The sequence below is a fragment of the Manacus vitellinus genome, unplaced genomic scaffold (assembly GCF_001715985.3).
Source record: "Manacus vitellinus isolate BGI_N305 unplaced genomic scaffold, ASM171598v3 scaffold_45_pilon, whole genome shotgun sequence".
Taxonomy (NCBI): domain Eukaryota; kingdom Metazoa; phylum Chordata; class Aves; order Passeriformes; family Pipridae; genus Manacus; species Manacus vitellinus.
Window position 1 is genome coordinate 5,350,753 of NW_021940571.1, and position 20,204 is coordinate 5,370,956.

Sequence of the window (20,204 nt, forward strand, 5' to 3'; positions counted from 1 at the left end):
CTCTAATCTTTACATTATTCTCTTACTCCTACTCTATAGGAGTCAGAAATCCTGCAGCACTTCTCAGAAAAATTATACTGCAGTGCTGATGAGTGCATCTTCAAAATGGACGTTGTTTGGAAGATAAACTTGTGCCCCGCAGAGAAGATAAAATGTAGATTTATTGAAGCAAACAACAACAAAAAGCTGTATATTGGATTTTGAGTCCTTTTTATATTTTAGGGTCTATAAAATCAGGCTCGTTGCCCTTTATATTGCAAGTCAAGCAGGAACAACTGCTGAAAGTTTTCTTGATCACCTGTCTTTTATGTCCCCTGTAATCAAGCATATACTGAATTTCAGAGTGATTTGAAGAGAAATACCATATGTCTTTACTAAAAACAAAGCAGAATTATAAAATTGCTCCTAATGCCTTATCGATAACAGTTTTCTTTTGATATCAATGGGAGTTCATTTTCTTGATATTTCACCAAAGAAATGGAGGCACTTCCAGTACTTCCAAGTTTATTTCGAAAGACCTATTCACTTAGAACTGGATTTATTGCCTCTGCAAAAATACAGGTACAACAGGCTTTATGCAGGAGGAAAAAGGCAAAACAGGAGGATTGGGTTAGAGGCGCCCATGGAAGGAATACAGAACAACTCCTCCATATCCAATTCTCAGTCCCCTGGCTGAAAGCAAGAGCTATTATGGTTGCATTCCCATATATTAAAGTATACCAGTCCTGCTTTCAAGAAATTACTTACACCTCATGTGTCCTTGTTTCTTTCCCAGCTGGATCCAAATTCCTTACTGTGCTGCCCTGTGTGGGGCCATGATGAACCTCAGTGTTGTGTGGAGTTTGTTCTGTTAAACTGGATGTGATAAATAAATTGGAGTCAATGCATGACACTGAAGAGCCAAGCATTAGCTGGAAGTTCAAATATTGAGAGCTTAGGTTACTTATTGCCATGGCAATCACTATTAAAAATATTTTTAGCTTATATTAAAGGTACAAAAAAAGAAGAAAAAGCAAAAAGCTTTTTGAAATGTGAAGTACAAAGACTTTAATTTTAAAAACCATTCCTTAACCCTTCAGTGAGGGGACCTTTTGTAAGGGAGCCCTGGGTTTGACAATCTTGGATGATTAAACTTTATATTAAGTGTCTTCTCAGGAACAACAACAAAAAAAAAGAAAAGGTAAGTGCAACAAGGCAGGAGCTGCTGCTGGTCATAGTTTGATCTTGTTTTTATGAAACAACTGATCATGGTCTGAGCATCATGCAATATCTCTGCCTTGGATAGCTCTGTTGGCCCCTTGCTGCCTCCTCCTATCTCTAAAATACAGAATTTAGCAATAGGTATTTTAACTCACTGCAATGATGTGGTTTAATTAATAGCTCTTTTTAGAGAAGTCTAACAATATTTGTCAATATTTTTGCTAGTAGGCTTTGCACTTTCTCATTCAAATTTCACAAAAGAAAGATGACCCCCTGAGAGTATTATGTAATAATATAAATATAAAAGTAATAATAACAATTAAAAAAAGATTCCTCCACTCCTTGTTACAATGCCTGTGAAAGGCATCATAAAAGAGAACTCTCTTATTATGGATGTCATAGAGGATAGTGAATAGATACAGGTAATTACTATTTCAAATGTCTAATGACCTTTTCACTAAAGCACAATGAACTTCTATCATGCTCTGTTGCTTTCAGTAGAATGTGTGATCTTCATGAATACAGATGCACAAAAAAGTCGTTGATTTTCTAGTAGAGTAGTGTAATTCAAGAACTTGTGTCGTAGTTACTATTTTTTTCCAGATGTTGGAGTGTGAAGTTTGAGAAATAAATGGTTTAAGTTTGTATTACTGAGGCTGTGGCCAGAATTTGGAATGTGTGGTGTTTCTGTATCACCTGTGAGAACTGATGGATGCCAACATAAACTGCAAAGCAGGCACTGATGATAGAAGCAGATCAGCAGGGACATTTGTACCCATACAATTCTCTTTTCTTATGTGGAGACACACTAAACAGTGACAGGTGCAGCATCTGCCAGATTGAATTGTTTGTAGTGTGGCAGGCAGGAATACACCTCAGTTTTCTCAGCAATAAAAAGTGTTTAAATAAAAAGTAGCATTCCAAAGAAGATCAAAAATACTTAATTACCATTCAAGCAATAAGCCACAATGCTGAAATGTTTCATTATAAAATGAACAATAGAACTTTTGTGCTATTTTGCGTTTAGGGACAACCTGGAAAATCTAGAGTTCTGAGGCAGAAAAATGAAACATATTGAGGGCTTTTGTGCTTTAATTCTAGGGGAAATGACAGTGTCTATTGTCGCTGTGTGTGTTGTGAAAAAGTGATTCTGATGATTAGGATGCATCAGTCTCTGCCATATAATTTTAGGGCACTTTTTAATACAGAAGTATCAGAACTATTCAGGTGGTTCTGACTAAAGCATTTCTCATTGCATTCAGGTCTGGACTAAGTAAAAAAAAATAAAGGTGGAGTCAAAATATCCTGTCAGAGAAGAACAATTTTCTTCGCAACTTACATTAATCACAGTATATGTAAGCTAAACAGCTTGACCATGACTCAGGTGTGTGGGAGAATTTTGTAGAATCATGTAAGATTAGTATATGGTTCCTGCATTCTGGCTAGTGTTATCTTCATGCTGGAATACTCAGCAACACTATAATGGTTTTCAGTAAAAAAAGTCTAACTGCCATAGTTTGGTCTTAGAAAAGAGTGGGGGGCAAAAAAACCCCAAAGGATTTCTCACCTACTCAGAGTTTGCTCATTAGCCTTTGATTCTTGCAGTGTGCAGTTAGAACCCAAAAAAGCTCAACATAAGCCATTTTTTAGCAAATGTAGAAGTAAAAAATTTCCTGTTTTAAATACATGAAACCAAATTGGAACTATTTTCAGTATTTACTTTAAGACTGGGAAGGCAAAAGGTGTTTTGGCTGAATGGTTCCACTTTAACCTTCTGTGTTGGTGAACTATCTGTAAAGACTAGATAAGGTGGTGATTTCTGGACAAAAGAATGAATTGAGTTAATAATTTGAACAGTCAAGAGTAATTTACAGTCATAGCTGGTGTGAAAGTCCTGTTGTTTCTTTAACTAAGGTATTGATTGATGTTGGACTGCTATAAATTGTCCTACAAGAAATCTGTATGTACACAAACTTGAAAATTAAGTCTAGTCTGTTGTGATTGAGACAAAAAAGACTTTACTTTCAGAACTTCACTGGTCTATAAAATAACTAAAACGTTTTCCACAAATGACAAAGACAGTGAGGTTTGATGCACATTTAAAAAAAGAATATTGAAATTATATTTCCATTTAATTGAGCCATTAATTCTAGAAAATTGGCTCCTACATCTAACCTGAAACCATACCACATTCTTCTACTTGTTTTCTGACATCACCAGTTGAAAGTATATCACAGAAAATAAATCTGCTTTCTTGTTCAAAATATGGGCAATTTCAAGAGAAAACACTGAGTTGAAGAGAAACCTGAAGGAAAAAAACAAACCAGTACCTGAAACAGATAAATAAAATGCCTGTCTCTAGCTAATAAACTGGGAACCTGAGTACTGTGTTTGACAAAAATAGAGGAACTATAATTTGGCTCACAAACCTCTCAAGAAATAGTAAAAGCTGGTATGTGTTTTCTCGATGAGAAGCTGGGCATGCTGTTGACCTCATCGTTCTAAGATGTTTCTTCTTCTCTGGATATTCAGAGCACTTGGCACTTCATCTGAAATCCCTTGTTCTGATTGCTGAAGTGTTACAGAGCTATTTTCTTGTACAATTGAAGCTATGCAGAAACCAAAGCACAGACCCCAAGCGTGAAGTCGTAGGGTCTCGGGGAAACATTCAGACAATAAAATGTGCACTGCAAATACTGAGCGTGGCAGTGAAAAGTCCTCCGTTGTCCTTCTGCTGATATTCCCCAGGCCATCTGTAAGTGTCCTGGATGAACCACCTGTCATTTAGGTCATGGTTAGTTCACTAATTAGAAGGACAGTCACCAGACCAGGCAGTTGGAGTAGCAATTTCCATGAATGGTTGCACACAAAGAAATTAAGAGTTCTTGAGTTTTTAATTGTAAGGCAATTCTTTATAGAAGTTATAGTGCTACAAGCTTTTCTCATAAAACCAGGTACAGAGGACAGGCATTGACAAGCCAGTCATCCCAATAACTGAATTTTAGGGCTGAGAGTTGGAGATTTAAGTGTTCTAGGCAGAGTTTTAGCTTGCAAACTTTAAGGATGTTGCCAGTTCTCAGTGTCGTGCAGGGGTACCCTGGGGTTGGTCAGGCTGAGGAAGAAAAGTTTGTTGTGATATTGGAAACAAGATTGGTTCTTTCATTGCATTATAATGAATTACATAGTTTTGCTTGGCACATGGCTTACCTTGGATCCATCTAATTGCTCATGATCTTTGCCAAATCTCAATTCCTTTCTTTGTCTCCTATGACTTTGATTCTCCTTTGTAGTTCCTCACTGGCAAAGGGTGGGTTTCTTTCCTGCTCATTTAATGCTAGATATGGAAATGTATTCAAGCACCTAAATTTGAAGAGAAATTGAGTATGTTTACAATTCTGGCACCTAGTTTTTCTATTATAAACTGGGAAAATTTCCTTACTTTTTGTAAAATTTTTTTATGTCTGCCTTTCAGGTGGAGACACCTGCTTTGATTTTTTTTTTTTAATTGTTAGTTGAGGTCATTTAAACCACTTTAAAATATATGTGCATTTACTTATTTTGCATGTTGTGAACTGCCCCAGAGTTTCAGGACTGACTCTTTAGCTGACAGACATCTGGGAAATTTTCTGAATCTTTCAAAGAAGCCATGTCAATTTATATTAGCTGAAGATCTGATATTTAATTTCTTTCATAATGAAACATCAGATGAGAATCCAAAGATTCATAAATGCCATCCCTAGGTAGGGGTGGGGCATCCAAAGACATTTGAATCATCCTTTTCTGTCTATATCTTTTTATGCAGAAGTATTTCACTGAACATTTCTCTAAATGTGCATGGAAAATTTGAACAGCAGATAGAATCTATAGTGGAAAGACAGTTGTGTATTTTCATGCAGAATTGATGACTAGTTATGGGAGGCAGAATTACCAACTCCAGAGAACACAGATGTTAACTGGCATAATGCCCTCTTGATGCAAATAAATACATTAGATGCTATAAAAGATTTTAAAACAGGAGAGCTCATCTTGGCAGGAGATATATTTACTGGATTTGTGCTATTCATTTTGTTTTATAGAATTGCTGTGGAGTTGGAATAGACTATTTGAGGAGCTTCTAAATGCACCAGTGGAACGAGACTTTAAATTTATTTTATTTCTGGTGTTTTTTAAAGGAAAAAAACACGCTTAATTTGTGTATAGACACTTCACCTCCCTTAGTACCCAAAGGGTCTGAGCTACATGCCTGGTAAACTAAGCAATGACATTATCACAAAGTGATGAAAGGCTGGACAACTGTTCAAATATGCAGGGTTGTTAATTTTTCTGGAGTGCTACAGAGGGGAACACTCCATTCAGAAGCTGGGTTATTTGCATTCTTCCTCCATCATTAATATTCCTTATGACCAAAATCTCACTGTTATTCCCACCAAGTTTACACCACCTGTCACTCAAACTCTTACTTTTGTTCCCACGTAATTATTTGAATTTCTTCCAAGCAAAACCTGGCAGAAAATAATGTGACCTGTCTCCTCCTACAGCTCTGCTGCTTGTCACAAAAATATGGGAGGTTTTTTGTGAGTCCATCTTTTATAATCAGAGGAACATGGGCATCTATTTAGGGCAACAGATTTTAAGGTCAAAACCCTGTTGACATATGCAGGGAAGTGTTGCCAGGGTAGTTTAAGGCAATGTTATACCTACTATTTGCAGTGGATTTTTTTTTTTATACATCCTCTTCATTAAGGCAGTGGAAGGAACCCACACCTCAGCTGCCCACTTCAGTACCAGTACTAGTGCAAGCCCAATGGGGAGGACTTGAGGAGTGCTGGAGGTGGTGGACACTGGTGTGGTTTGTTACAGCATTTCCTGTCTTTGAGTCATGCCCTGACTGTGTGATGTTCAACAGTATGAACAGAGCAAAGGGCAGGAGGGAAACGTGAGCCTCAGGTTTTTCCCTCTTTCCTGGGTGGCTGTCACATTCCACAGCAGCTGCTATGTCTGCTGCTGTTATATCTTGCAGTAATTTTTTTCCAAGTCATGTCCCTTTTAACTTCCTGATCTCATTTTTCAAGCGTTTTGAAGCATTTTGCCACCTCCCTTTGTCCCTCCTGTTTTCCCTGATGTCGCTGGGTTTTTTGGTTTTTTTTGTTCCACGCTGTTGTTTTATGAAGCCTTTGTCTCCTTAGACTTGTCTCTCTCCAATACATGCAACTGTGAGCTTCCTTTACTACTGTCTGCATTTTTGCATCACATCAATCCTGCAATATGACAGATGCAAATCTGTCTAAAATAACCTGTGCATGATGCATGCAACCTGAAAATAAACACTTGTTTCAGTGTTAGGTGGGTCATACCTGCAAATAACCTCGTTTATCTGGACACATTTATTTTAATGTTTATTGTATAAATACCAGTATCTCAGCATACTCTACAATACCATCTGCCATTTGCTCTTCTATTATGCATAATTTAATATAGTCCTACATTACTCCAATTTTTTCTGTTGCTGAGTTCATACGTGGCTACATGCTTTGACAAGGATACAAGTGTGGCATAAAGGTTGCAGAAAATATTACATTGAGGTTTAAGTGGCGCTTTTGGGCTAGAGAATGTTAATTCAGACAAGGTATCTGACACTAACAGTTGCACAACAGGGATTGGTGCAGTATTTTTTCACAATTGTTTTGAATTTTCTAAGTAACTTAAATAACTAAGGGTAAAATGACAGAATTGTATGATAAGAAATACAAGCATATCCCACTTACTGATTTTTTCGAGGTCTCCCCAGGCTCAACAACTCAATTCATGCATTCAAGTGAATTAACCTATAACTTACTGGGTTACTGCAGTGTTTCTGTGGACCATTATCAGTGACAGGACACTGAAATGGCTATATTTGGTCACACTGGTAGAGTATTGGCTTTTGTAGAAGCCAATATACACTGTAAGGAGAGAGAACAAGTCCTGCCATGTAACCAGCAGTAGTTTCTCCTGCTTCCATAACTTTTTCTTAACTTTTGAAGCCTGAGATGACTTGTACTTTTGTTTCCAGGACACACTTGAGTATTTCCATTAACTCCAGATTGCTTATAATGTAATTATTATATATTAACACTGTAAATAATTAAAATTTGCCACAGGTAAAACTTCGTGCCTGTTTCTAATGAAACATTCCATATTCAAGTCTAACCTCTAATTGTGAGTTGTTTCTTTTGCTGCATTCCCTTCCTCTGGCATATCGCTGCTCTTCCCTAGGTTCCCAAAGACAACTGTTAGAGGCTGGGGATGGGATATCAGGTAGCTCCTGAGGACTAAAAATACGCTAAATCTAGTAACAGGACAAGAGGATACAGCCTCAGGCTGCATTAGGGGAGGTTTAGGGTGGGCATCTGGACGAATTTCTTCATGGAAAGGGTTGCCAAGGAATGCACTGTCAGGGAATGCACAGTTGGAATGCACTGCCTAGGGAGTCTCCATCCCTGGAGGTGTTCAAGAAACGACTGGATGTGGCACTTAATGCCAAGGTTTAGTTGATAAGGTGGTGATCAGTCAAAGGTTGGATTTGATGGTCTTGGAGGTCTTTTCCAACCTAAATGATTCTATGATTCTAAATTAAATCAGCTCCTCCTGTCTTGAACATGTCTGATTTCAAATACCCTTTTACCCCTCTGTGAGTTTTAGCCTCGTGGTCCAAGGCCACAGCTAAGTTCCAAGAGCTTCAGCAAGGACAGGTCTGCTGAGCTGCAGCAGAACACTGAACCCTTTTGAGAAATCCCACCCCAGAGCTCACCAGCTGGCTCTTTGTAATGAGGGTGATTGGGCTTTTCAGCACTATTTATGCTAAGCCAACCTCCATCAATTGTGAAACAATTTGCACTTGATCGCTGGTGATTTTTCATATTTAAAATAAAACAGTTCTCATTGCCCCCACTTTGCAATCACAAATCCATTTTTGGTCAAAGCGATTTTAGAGGAACTTGAGTACCTTAGTTCTAAATACTAATGAAAAAAAGCACAAACTTTGTCATTAAAGCGGTGTCCAAGAGCTGCTCATGCTGTTGATACAGAAAGGACTGATTGGAAGCAAAAAAACTCTATACTCTGTAGAACTAGGGAATAAGATTTCTTACCCTCTTTGACCTCAGTATACCTTTTCAAGACTCGATTAGCAGGTATTAGTCTAAAAAATATGTCAGAAAATTCAGTGCCAGCTAAGCAGTAGGTAAGTTTGGTTCATTTCAGAGCCATGATCTTATTAAAGAGAAACTGTATATATTGAGCAGATTTTTCAAACCAGAGTGTGAAAACTCTGGATATTAAGGTGCTCAATTGTGAATCACACTTGACTCTGCTGCTGCTGTCTTCAGTGTTGGGGTTTTTTTCCCTTTATTGTGGTCCAGAGCCCTGTGTTGCCTTTCACCTCTGTTCTATAATGGATTTTTCATATAATGTGGAGAGTGTCTAGGAAATAAAAATACACCATAATTCAATTTTGCATATTGATAGTATCTACAGTGACTGGGATGCAGTGATTTAGCACAGCTCTTGAACATGGATATTTCTTGAGGAGCATGATTTACCCTTACTATATGGAACCTATATGAACAGAATGAACTTTAGCTTAAATGGAACAATATTAATATAAACGTAGATGGTTCAAAACAGTGTAATGGTGGCTACCATAGATTCTGAAATCATCTGTCCCCCTCCATATTTGTGTGATTTTTGGACATGATGCATAATTTCTTAAGTGAAGTAAGAAAATACCCTGCTTTTGTAAACTTAACATCTTCTAAGATTCTAAATTACTCTGTGCACTGTTAATGAAAGCTGTTTAAGTGAAACAGCATTGTATCTATATGCTCAGTGAAACGAGTATTGTATCTATAATGAAGTATCAGAAATTAGAAATAAAAGTAAAAAGGACTGCAAGCTAATGTTCCTTTTTTTTTTTTATCCCTTTCTTTTAACTTCTGAATTTTGCACTTGAAATTAAATTGAGTCTAATCCCAAAAGGCAAAATACAAAGATTGTATGCACAAGGATCATTAATGGACTATGCTGGAGTGTCGTTTTGTGGGTCTGTATTTTACACTGAGTTCTTGTATCACCTTTTCAAGATCATCACATTTCTCAAAGTACAGATAAAACTAAAGCAAGATTTCTGGCTTGGTTTTTTTTTTTGTTTTTGTTTTTTTTGGTTTGTTTTTTTGGTTTTTTGGGTGTTTGTTTTTTTTTTTTTTTTTGAGAGAGAAAGATTCCACAATATACCCTGTCTCATTTTCAAGGGAGTGGTATATAAGTAGAAACATATGAACTTATGTTCTGATTTTGTGTTAAGTAACACAGGCACAGGAGCTGGGCCAAGGTGTTCAGCACCACGTTCCTCGTGGTCTTTTATGTGGCCAAGGAGGGTATGACTGATGTACATTGTAGAAGTCACACTCACAAGTTCTGTAGAAGCAGGGGCAGGCTGAAATATTATAATCTGCTTAAATATTGCAGAAAGAACTTCAAATCCGTATATTCCTTTGAGCAAAATTAAAACTCACACTAGTTATCTGTTGATATCAAAACTGATTTTATTAATTGCTAAGAGATGCAAAGAGAAAGAGGAAGAACTAAGAAAAGTTGGAAAATATGAGGAAAAATTCTCCCTTGAATTTAGAAAGATGGTAAAAACTCATGAAACAAAAAGAATTTATTCAGCGTACTGGATCTAGTCTCACACTGAGTTTTTCAGGGAGAAAAGACCCTTTGGGTTTAAACTTCATACATTTTATAGTTTCACAAAATCTCACCCTTTTCCAGATAATTTTAATATATTCATTTTCCCTAAAAAGGTTGCTTTTCTCTGAAAAGGGTCTTTCCCTTCCTTCTTGTTGGTTGTGAGGCATCCTCTATCAAAAATGATGGATCTTCCTTTGTTCTTAGCCCAAAGAGAAAAAAGAAACCTCTGTGTCCAAAATCTCCACATGACCTCAAAAGATTTTGATTTTTAGGAACTTTTATATTTCCCTTATCCGGCCAAAAAAGACTCTGATGCCCAGGTCCAGTTTAGAATTTGGATATCTTACAACTTCGCAATACACCTAAAAAAACCCCGCATTTTATTTCTCGTTGAAAATGCTAAGATTGCTTCTAGAAGTAGAGTAAAGATACCATCAAAAACTACCTCTCTGCCAAGCTGGTGTTGGGGGGGAAATAAGATATAACTCACTTCTATCGCATGGTGGGTCTCAGTCCTGTCCAGACCGGCAGAATTCCAGTCTCCGGTGACAGGTGGGCAGCACATGGTGGCAGAAGAAAGGTGAGGGGGGCTGGGGAGAGATTCTCAGCCAGGGTAACTGGTTCTCTCTCTCCCTTTGCTGTCCCTTGATTTTTCCCAAATTTTTCCCCAACTCTTATAGTGTTCAAAGGAGGTTGTGTGTGGTATCTTGGTACGTAGCCCTATTCAGATGTTCGAGGAGATATGATAACCATAAACAATAGCAGGATCTTTTGGCAGGAAAACTCCGGCAGGAAGCTCTGGTGAGAACTTCTGGCAGAAAGCTGACAGAGAATTTTTGGTAGGAAGTCTTTGACAGGCAGAAATAGCGGTGAAACATTATTTTTGGTGTTTCTATGTTACCTGTGTGCTACACAGGCTGTCTCTGGATTTTTCAATAGTGATGAGTATTTACCAATCTCAAAAAATTGGAATTTAGTCTGGCTTTGATAATTGCCTTAATTGGAGGTTGCAGCCTGTTTTCTACAGAAAAACGAATCTCATTTTACTCAAAATAGAAAGAAAATTTTCTTCTCCTGCTGTTTTCGATGGGGTGCTTGACTACTGTATAACCCTTATGGGAAAATATTTTACTTAACTTCTATTTTTATCTCCTGTTTGTTTATTTTTAATTACTACTTCAGTACCCTGGGATTTACTATCGATCTTCATCTGCCTACACAATTATCCTCAGCTTGCTGAAGGGTTTGTTTATTTTTAAGTTATATGAGTTATATGTGATCTTTTAAGCTTTTTTTTGTGTGTGTGTGTGTCTGTGTCTATCTACTTGTGACAGAAGGATTCTGATTTGAAGAAAGGTGGATTAATATTCCCAGTGTAATGAGGGTGTAACACAAAGGGAAGATGTCTGAATGCTATTACTGTCTTGGGGTGATTATCTTTCTAACAGCCTCCTGGGGGAATGTGCACCATGGAGTGAGGTGTTTCTGCCCCAAGGTTATCTAGGGAACACCGTAACATAAAATGTGGGAGGTTAATGCCTTTAACAGTGTTTTAAATGCACTGAAGTTCTTCGCAAAGAAACTCCCACTAGCTTGAGGAGTATCTCAAATTTATGAAAAATGAATCTGCAACTTCAATGGAGGAGACATTTTTTGCTTCTCACCATACTGGAGGGTCTACTTGCTGTGTAGGTTTTGCATTATCATTTAAAAATGAATTCCACCATTTTGTTTTAAGTAAATGAAGTCTTATCTTCAATCAGTAGATCAGTGTAATTCAACTGATATAACCTAAGGTTCTGTCCTAAAGATAATTTTTCTCTGTCTGTGAAGAAATTACTTTTCCTGTATAAGCAAATGAGGAAAAGGTTTTCTACCCCTGTTAAAACAGTATTGGCAGCAAAACTCTGAACTTTTAGTCAGTTCTGAATGTGTTTGGACAGCTGAAGATTTCTGATATATTTCTTCCTAACTTTTAATACATAAACATGTTCAAGGCCAGTTTGGATGGGGTTTTGAGCAACATGCTCTAGTGGAAGTTGTCTCTGCCCATGGTGGGGGTTTGGAACTGGATTATCTTTAAGGTCCCTTCCAACCCAAACTATTCTGTGATACTATACAAATTTGTTTGGTGTTGAAAAGGGGTGTGTGGCTCAAATAGGATGATCTATGGTTCACAAGGAGACTCCTGCCCCCAGGTGGCTCTCCCTGACAGCCAGTGCCATTCTCTTTGAGTTCATGTGGGGAAATAAGGGTGGAAAAGGTTGGAGGCTGTCTGGGACCATGTAGGGTGTGTGGAGATGTATGCTCCTGACATAGCACTGTATAGGAGTAAATAGTAACTTTAGGTTCATGATTAGTCTGAAAGCTGCTCTGAATCTCTCCCATGTACTTTCTTTCCAAAACTGAGACCCTTTCTTAAAGGCCTGACAAAGAAGGTTGATCATGGAATGATCCTGTGAAATTCAAGCACACTGTAATTATAAGCAGTAGAGAAAAATCTATAGAAAAGAGAATTTCCCATTAAATTCAATGGGGCAGTTGTCAGTTGATATAAATCAGTGAGTTTATTGATTCAGTGGAGCCTGTTTATACAATATGAGGGTTCAGCCCCACTGGGTTTGGAAGCGAAGTCCATAGAACCATTTTATGTCAATAATTTTTATTTTTATTCTGTTCAATATGACTAATTATTAGTGTTCCCTCAGTGGGAATGGACCAAACTGCTCCTGTCAGAGCCTTCTGCTGAAGTGAGTCACTCAGGAGAGTGATGAGCAGTGACAGAGCTTGCAGCTGATCAGGGAGGAGCGAGGTGATTTGTTGTGTTGTCGTGAGTGGTACCCGGCTGTGCAGGAAAACGCAAGTCACTGTTAAGTGAACCCTGAGCTTGGTTCTCCTTCCTCGCTGTATTGTGTTGCCGCAGAGCCACAGTCTCACTGCAGGCTGTAAAAGGTCGGCGTGCTGTGCAATTAATCTAAATTACACGCACATTTCGGAATATGTCACACTGCATCATTTGAACCATCATACAAACAATTACTGCGGTTCAGATAGAGTTCACTTTCAGAGTTTCCATTGGCCTTAAGTAAAGAACCTTTACTTTTCTAAGGGAAGCAGTGGCATAAACTCCTTTATTTTCTCTTGCATATGAAGCCTGAAACTATTACAGCTTACTCTGTAAATCTGTTTCCTCTCGTTCTCTGTGATTCTCAGATTTTCTTATGCTCCCCTGACTCAGGGGAAATATTCATTAGGACAAGCACGTACAGTTCCTCTAAATATATCAAGTTTGAATTGCTGAAGCCTGTGGCTGGCTTCCTTCCACATAGTTTATAGGGATTTTTTTTTTAAAGAAAAGCCAACAGCTGATCATGCAAGTAATCCAGATTTTCATTCTTTCATCCTAAACCAGGAAAAAAAAAAGCTGACAGTTTAACTGTCTCCCTTAATTCCCTTCTCCACAATATTATTTGGGGTACAATGGTTTCTGCCCTGCATGTGTACCACTTCAGGCTGTTTTGAAGGGGTGCACAGCATTTTAAAAGCCATTTAATCTCCCAGGGCATGAGCTTCCATGCCTGAGGGAGTGTTTGGTGCTCGCCTCTTGAAGCAGCAGTATTGGAAGCAGAGAATGTAGGAGACAGAGCATTGGGATTTGCTCAGGATGGTCCTTTCATAGCACTGGTAGCTGAAGGACATTTTCAAACTAAGGCTGTTGTAGTCTCATTGAACCACACAGCAGCAATGAACTTCCAACCTACATCAACATTTCTGAATAGTACTGGCTTGAATTTTCTACATTTCTCTTGTTTTGGTCCCTTACTTAAAATATATAAGTTTTCTTTAAGTCAAAGGGAATTTAATTTCCCTTTCAATTAGAACTATTTCACAGATGGAAAAACCTAAGATGGAGAACCTGGTGGTACAAGGTGACTATCACTGTTACATCTGATTTTGCGTTTGCAAAGACACCATAAAGCAGATTTCACACTGCTGCCACACCCACGAGTGGCCCATGATAGGTAATGCCTCACATATGGGCACTTGAGTTCAGATGGGGGATGAATGGCACAGGGCTCAACCCACAGATGCTGAGATGTGTGGCCATGGCAGCCTGTGGTAACAAGGCTGTTGGATTCCCATTTGTTACAAGACATGCAGAGAACTGGGTCTGAATTGTTCTTTTTCAGGCCCCGTGCTGTGTTAATGGCAGTGAACAGCTGAACTCGTGTGTTGCTGTTCTAATTCCTTCTTCAGCAGTATTTTCCCGTTCCTTTACCACTGAACTGTCTATATTACCCTTTTACAGATGTCCTTCCTTTCTTCCATCAGATCTCATAGTTAAGAACAAGAGATCAGAATGCATAGTGAAGGTTTGTTTCCCCCGCTGTGGGAGGCAGAGCACCCTTCCCTTTTCCCCCAGAACACAAATCCTCAAACTCCAGCAGTTAAACCACAATCCAGAGCACTAACATTTGGATTTGGAAGCATTTTGCATGCACAGATGGGGCTCCACAAGGTGCAAACCTGTGAAGAATGTTGTAAATTGTCGAGTCAGGTTAAATTTAAAAAGTGAAAAGGGGAGGATAAAAGCAAAACTGAGGGAAATGAGGGAAGAGGCTCCAGATGTGGGTCGGATGGGATCTGACTGTGCTCCAAAGTTTCTTCCAGGCAAGCAGGAAAAAGTCAAGTCTTCAGGCAATGTTTTTTGTGAGCTCCGGAGGGGATGAATTAGGGACAGTGTATTTTGGAGATGCCTCCTGCCCATGAGATCCCTCTGTTGGGGGAAGCTGGAGACCGATCCCACCAAGTCTCCTTCACACCTGCATGATGCTGATGTGATGCCTGGATGCTGGCTTGTCCCCAGATTCTGAAACAGAAAAGTAGGAAGATATGGAGGGAAGGAAAGATGCTACCAGGGCCTGCAGACTATGCTGGGCTTTGTAGGGCCACAGCTGATAGGGCAGGAATGACTCCTCTTTGCTCCCTATTGATAGGGTTTGAGCCAGCACCCCTGGCATGAGGTTCTTATGTGAAGACTGAGCAGGTTCCAGGCTGCCCCTGAAATGAAGGGAGCCGAGGGGTCCCTGAGTTACCTCTTGCTTGGACGCACACCACAGCTCTGTGTCCCAAATGAAGGGGAAAGTAATTGGCAGTCTGTCCCTCACATCTCATTTTAATACTGCAGTAATTCCATTTTAGCCAAGCTATGTACTTTTATCTTCATAAGAGATCTCAAACAAGCTTTTAATTTTCAGAAAAACCTTTGCAGATCACCTCTAAGATCAGGGTTGGAACTGTTTCTTTTGGGTTGTTCCTGAGGGAGAAGGGTGGGGAAGGGGTCTGGAATGGTCTTGGAGTTTTCAGTGGGCCTCCTCATGTCCTGGTGAGTGCTCGAGGATAGTGCACAGCACAGAACATGGTGGAAAGTGCAGCTCTATTTATGTAGCAAGGTCAGAAACTGTTAAAACATAGTTGTAATTAAGCAATTTTGTAAGAAAAAGAAAGAACAATGGGCCATGCCATGGACCTAATTTTCCTCTCAAGCTAGGAAAACTCGGTGTGCTTGTCTAATTTCATGGCTGCAGTGATGAAAAAATTTGTTTCTTCCCTTCATTCCTGCTGTTGCACCTGTCTCACATGTTGACACTTGGGGCAAATCTTGGAGTTTGCCTTGGCTCTGTCCTTGGGTGTTTGGTATCCTTTGGAAGCCATAATACATCCTGCAGTGGGGGTTATGGATTCTGGAGGGAGCCTGTGCCCCAAGCCCAGCATCTATGTCGAGTCAGTCTGCCTTGTGATCTGGTGGAGTCTGGGGACATAAGAAATGTAAATAGGAAATGAATCACAAAGCTACCAGAGAGATGCAAAGTTGGGATAAGTTGACAAAACCACACCCCACCCTAAAAGAACCTGCCCCATTAAAAAGAATCCCCAAACAAAGTAAAACCTGGAAGAAAACTCCAAAAGCATTTTGGTTTGTGGTGTACAGGGGGAGAATGTGGTGTTATAGATGTAAGTACTGTGACTCAGGCAACGGAAGCGGCAAGAATTATGTAGAGCAGAAGAGATTTTAAGTTGCAAAAATGTGATTGAGAGGAAGAAAAATTTAGGCTGCATCTCATGAGAAAATAGACTAATTGTGAAATCCTCTACTACACTTAGATCTGGGCCCCCTGGGAAATAATGGAAAAGACTGTTTCTTTGCAGTAGAAGCCCCTAGACAAAACACCAGTACTTTAGGAATAGGTTATGCATAACTGCAATATAGTTCAGCAGCAGCAACCCGATTCCTGCTCTAACAGGAAAGAACTAGCTAATTTATCAGTAGTAACTTTTTGTGTTCCATTTTTTCTATATGCCAAAGACACTGCAATTGCTGACAAATGTGTTTGGTTGCAGAGGTTATTTTACAAAGGGAGAATTTATCTAATAGGAACAGGTCTAAAACTAATGGTTAATTTTGCATAGGCTGCCCAGCAGCCAGCAGATAGTAATAGCTATTTGCCTCTACTCCCAGCTTAGGCTAGATCTGAAACTACTAAATTAAAGGAAAAATAAAATTTAGGGTATTTCTTTAAACCATTCAGTTCTCCAGGGAAGGATTTGCAAATGCACTTGAATTCATCATTTAGAAGCTCTCCTGTTGCTTACAAATATCTATTTTCTTGAGACACCTTATTGAAAAAGTGTCTTAGTGTTTTCCATCATCCACTGTAGCTTGTTTTCAAAGCAAAAGACAGTATGTGTTCTGAAAATATTTGTTCACAGTATTGTTTGGCAAACTTCAAAATGCATCTAAAGTTTAAAATTAAAAAAACTAATCATGAGCATGGAATGCAATTGGATGCAATTTCACAATTTGAAATGACGTTTCAAACTCTCCTGCCCACCCTAAGTACGTCACTTGCCTGTAGCTCTGCCATTTTTGTAGCCATTTAGGAGCAGTAAACAGAGCTCAGCCCTTCCCTTGGTGGCTGCTTATACCTTTCCCTGTAGGTGAATGTGGTTGGCTTTACCCCCAGTGCTGGCTGCCACACTTTTCACCCTCAGAAGATCCAGGAGAGGAAGGTTTCTCCAAGCTCACTGTGTTTGACTTTGGCTTTTAGTCTGGTTTGAGCTGGAACTTTTCTTAGCACTCTTTATCTCAGTTTTCCATCAGTGACATTTCAAAGTTGTTGCATGAACTCGAACTGATCTTATTGCAGCTAAGGGAAGATCCCATTTTTTCCCCGTCTTCACTCTTCCACCCTTGCTCTCTGGGCTTATCAGCACAGCTGGTGTCAGCTGCAGCTTTTATCTGTGCCTATCCTTGAGTCAGTTCAATGTACTAGGCCAAAAAAACCCAACCCGAAACCTTACAAAAGTATGGATAACTTTTCTGCTAGTTTTGTGGGTGGAATTGAGAAGACCAAATGATGCCAGTGCTGGGCAAGGTGTGGGATGAGCAGGGTGAGCCTGGAGTTAGGGTGGGGAACAGGACCTGTCCCTTTCAGCACCAGAGAAACAGGGTGCTACCTTGTCTCAGTCAGTCCGGCTCACCCAACCCAGATAAATGTGCTTTTTTACCTGACAGGGCTGCTGTGAACATGTTCAGGATGTATTTAGCCAATGACTGTGCAGATAGTATTGTCCAAACCAAAGCTGTGTTTTATTTGTTTTTGTTTTTCAAACGCACTTTTTATTAGACTGAGGGTTCTAATGCTAATTTTCAAGTCTTTGTATACATTCATGAATTACACTGTTGAAATTGGAGAGATATACTGCAGGAAATACCTAAATAAAATAAATAAAGTTCTGATCTTTAATTTTTATATCAAGAAATGGTTTATATAGACTTAAATAAATACTGCAGTAAGAACACAGAAACCTACCCAGAGATCCTTCCCAATTCAGAGACAAGAAACTTCTCGCTGAATTAACATGCAAATACACATACTGTAGTCACATCAAATGAGTGAAGTAATAATATTTAGTTCTGTTAAGGAGCTTTTCATGTAGAATTCTTGCCCAGACAGGACAGGATATCTGTTTTTTCAGCAGCCAAAGGGAAGACAGGTACCAACTGATTGTTATTAAAAGTATTTTGGAGCATTGCCTAGTATGTGTTACCTAATTTATACCTGTTTCACACTGTTACAGTTATGCCTGTAATAGAATAAAAATGAAATGTAAATTTCCCAGTACTTTATATTAAATACATTTCCATTCATTAAAAAGCAAACAGCACAACCAACACTAAACAAAGCTGCAACTATGTGTAAGATATGAAAAGAAATGTTAAAAATTTATTGTTTCTGGCTATGACTTCTTACTTGTTTTTTTCCCAAAATGAAAAAACAGGAAAAATATGGAAAGGAGACTGAGAAATGGCATGTTACCCACTCTTTTTTCTTTAAAACTATTGAGAAGAATTTGTACGCTTAGAGTTGACTGAAATGTTTCTGTCCATATTTAGCTTAAATGATATGCAACAAAAATTTACTTTTTCAATGTAAATTCAGTCCACCTCTGTCTTAACCAAACTGTGCAATTTTAAATCATGAAATAACACTATCCCAGTAGGTTAAATAACACTGTAGGTCATATCTACATTCCAAGAGTTTGCTCAGTGTAGGAGGGCTGGTATAATCAAATTTAATTAGAAAAGCAAAGCAAAATTGCTGCGTGCTTGATCCAAAGCTTGTTGAAGCTTACTGGAATATTTTTGCTGGTTTCTTTACTTCTGTGTGTTATCTGTTATTAGGACAGAATCAAACTTGGTTTCTTTACTCTTAGCAGATTGGGTTTTTGGTAACATTAACTAAGTGAGAAACCAACTGGTAAGACAGTATAGCTTTTCCTCTTAAAAACCCGAGTACTTGCTTTAGAAGACTTCTCATGTAACTGGGTATTTCCATGTAAAGATAAACCAAGGCTAGTCTTTATGGTATATCTCAATGATAATGATGAAATTAGGCAAGACAGTTCTCATTATCTGATGGGTCTCTGTGGTAGACTATTTGGTATAAAGAAGCTGGCTAAAGGATATAGTAAATTTAATTAATGACTATTAATGAAATAGTGAAGAATTATTTCAGGTTCCTCTTGATCTGTTTTTAAATGTTATGCATTTTAACATGCAAAAATCATTCCAAGTTTTATGAGCAGGGGCAAGCAATACTTATAGCTTGCTTTTATTATTTTTTTAAAAGAATATGTGACTACGGGACAGCTTCAGATACAAAAAATTACTTCATGCTTGTGTTGCCTGAATAATCTTTCATGAAGCAACTCTTGAAAGTGAACTGTAAAAACGCAAATAATTTTAAAACAGCTTTCAAGCAAGTGATTTCTTCCATCATGCTTCATTCTAATAACCTTCAAGTATTTAGAAAGTCAATTTCTCTTAATTTTAGATTGTTTTTAAATTAAATGATGATGACTGTGGGTAGGATGTCTTTTACTGTCTAGAGTGTCACAGTAGAGTGTAATAGTCCTGGATGTGAAATGTTTTCATCCTATTAAATGGCTGTGTTATGTTATCATGGAAAATGAGCATCTAATTTATTTTAATCTTTCATGTTCTTTGAGCTGTTTTTCTTCCTAACTGTTTTTAAGTGACAAATGAGACTCAAATTCTGTTGTTGATGCTAACTTCACAGTTATACAGAGAAGACCCCAATCTATAATTGACAAAAGCCAGCTTTCCTATTCTGTAAAGTATTTGCATTCATGTATCTCAGAAGGACAACATAATCTATACAATATAATTTTGTATTTGTTCTTGTAAATCTCTGAATATAAGCCTTTCTGTAGGCAGTACTTTACATATGTCTGTCAAATACAGTTCTTGTTCTGCTCACACATAGATCTTGATTTATGTGTTGTTTATTCATCATGTGCCTCCTGGCTGTGCAGCCTGTGTATAAATTACTAACAATTATTGACTATTTGAGACTTTTGGTCATATTAGTGTTTGTAGGCTGGGCAATCTCTGTCTGGAATTACAATCTCTAAATGTGACAATTAACTTACAGGAGCAGAAATACCTGTACAGTTTTTCTTTACTGCTTATGTTCCTTCTTAGACTGTGTTTAGGTAATTTTTGTTATGCAGTACATAACTGTGCAAAACCACAATGGAGAAGATTCACATCCCCACCCTCACATGTGGTATGAGGCAAAATATAGGTGCATCATCTGCAGCATCCTTCAATCAATTCAACAGTGTGTGCTATATCTTCATTTTAGAAGCATTGCAACCTGAGCCTCCTTTCATAGTGAAGGAAAATC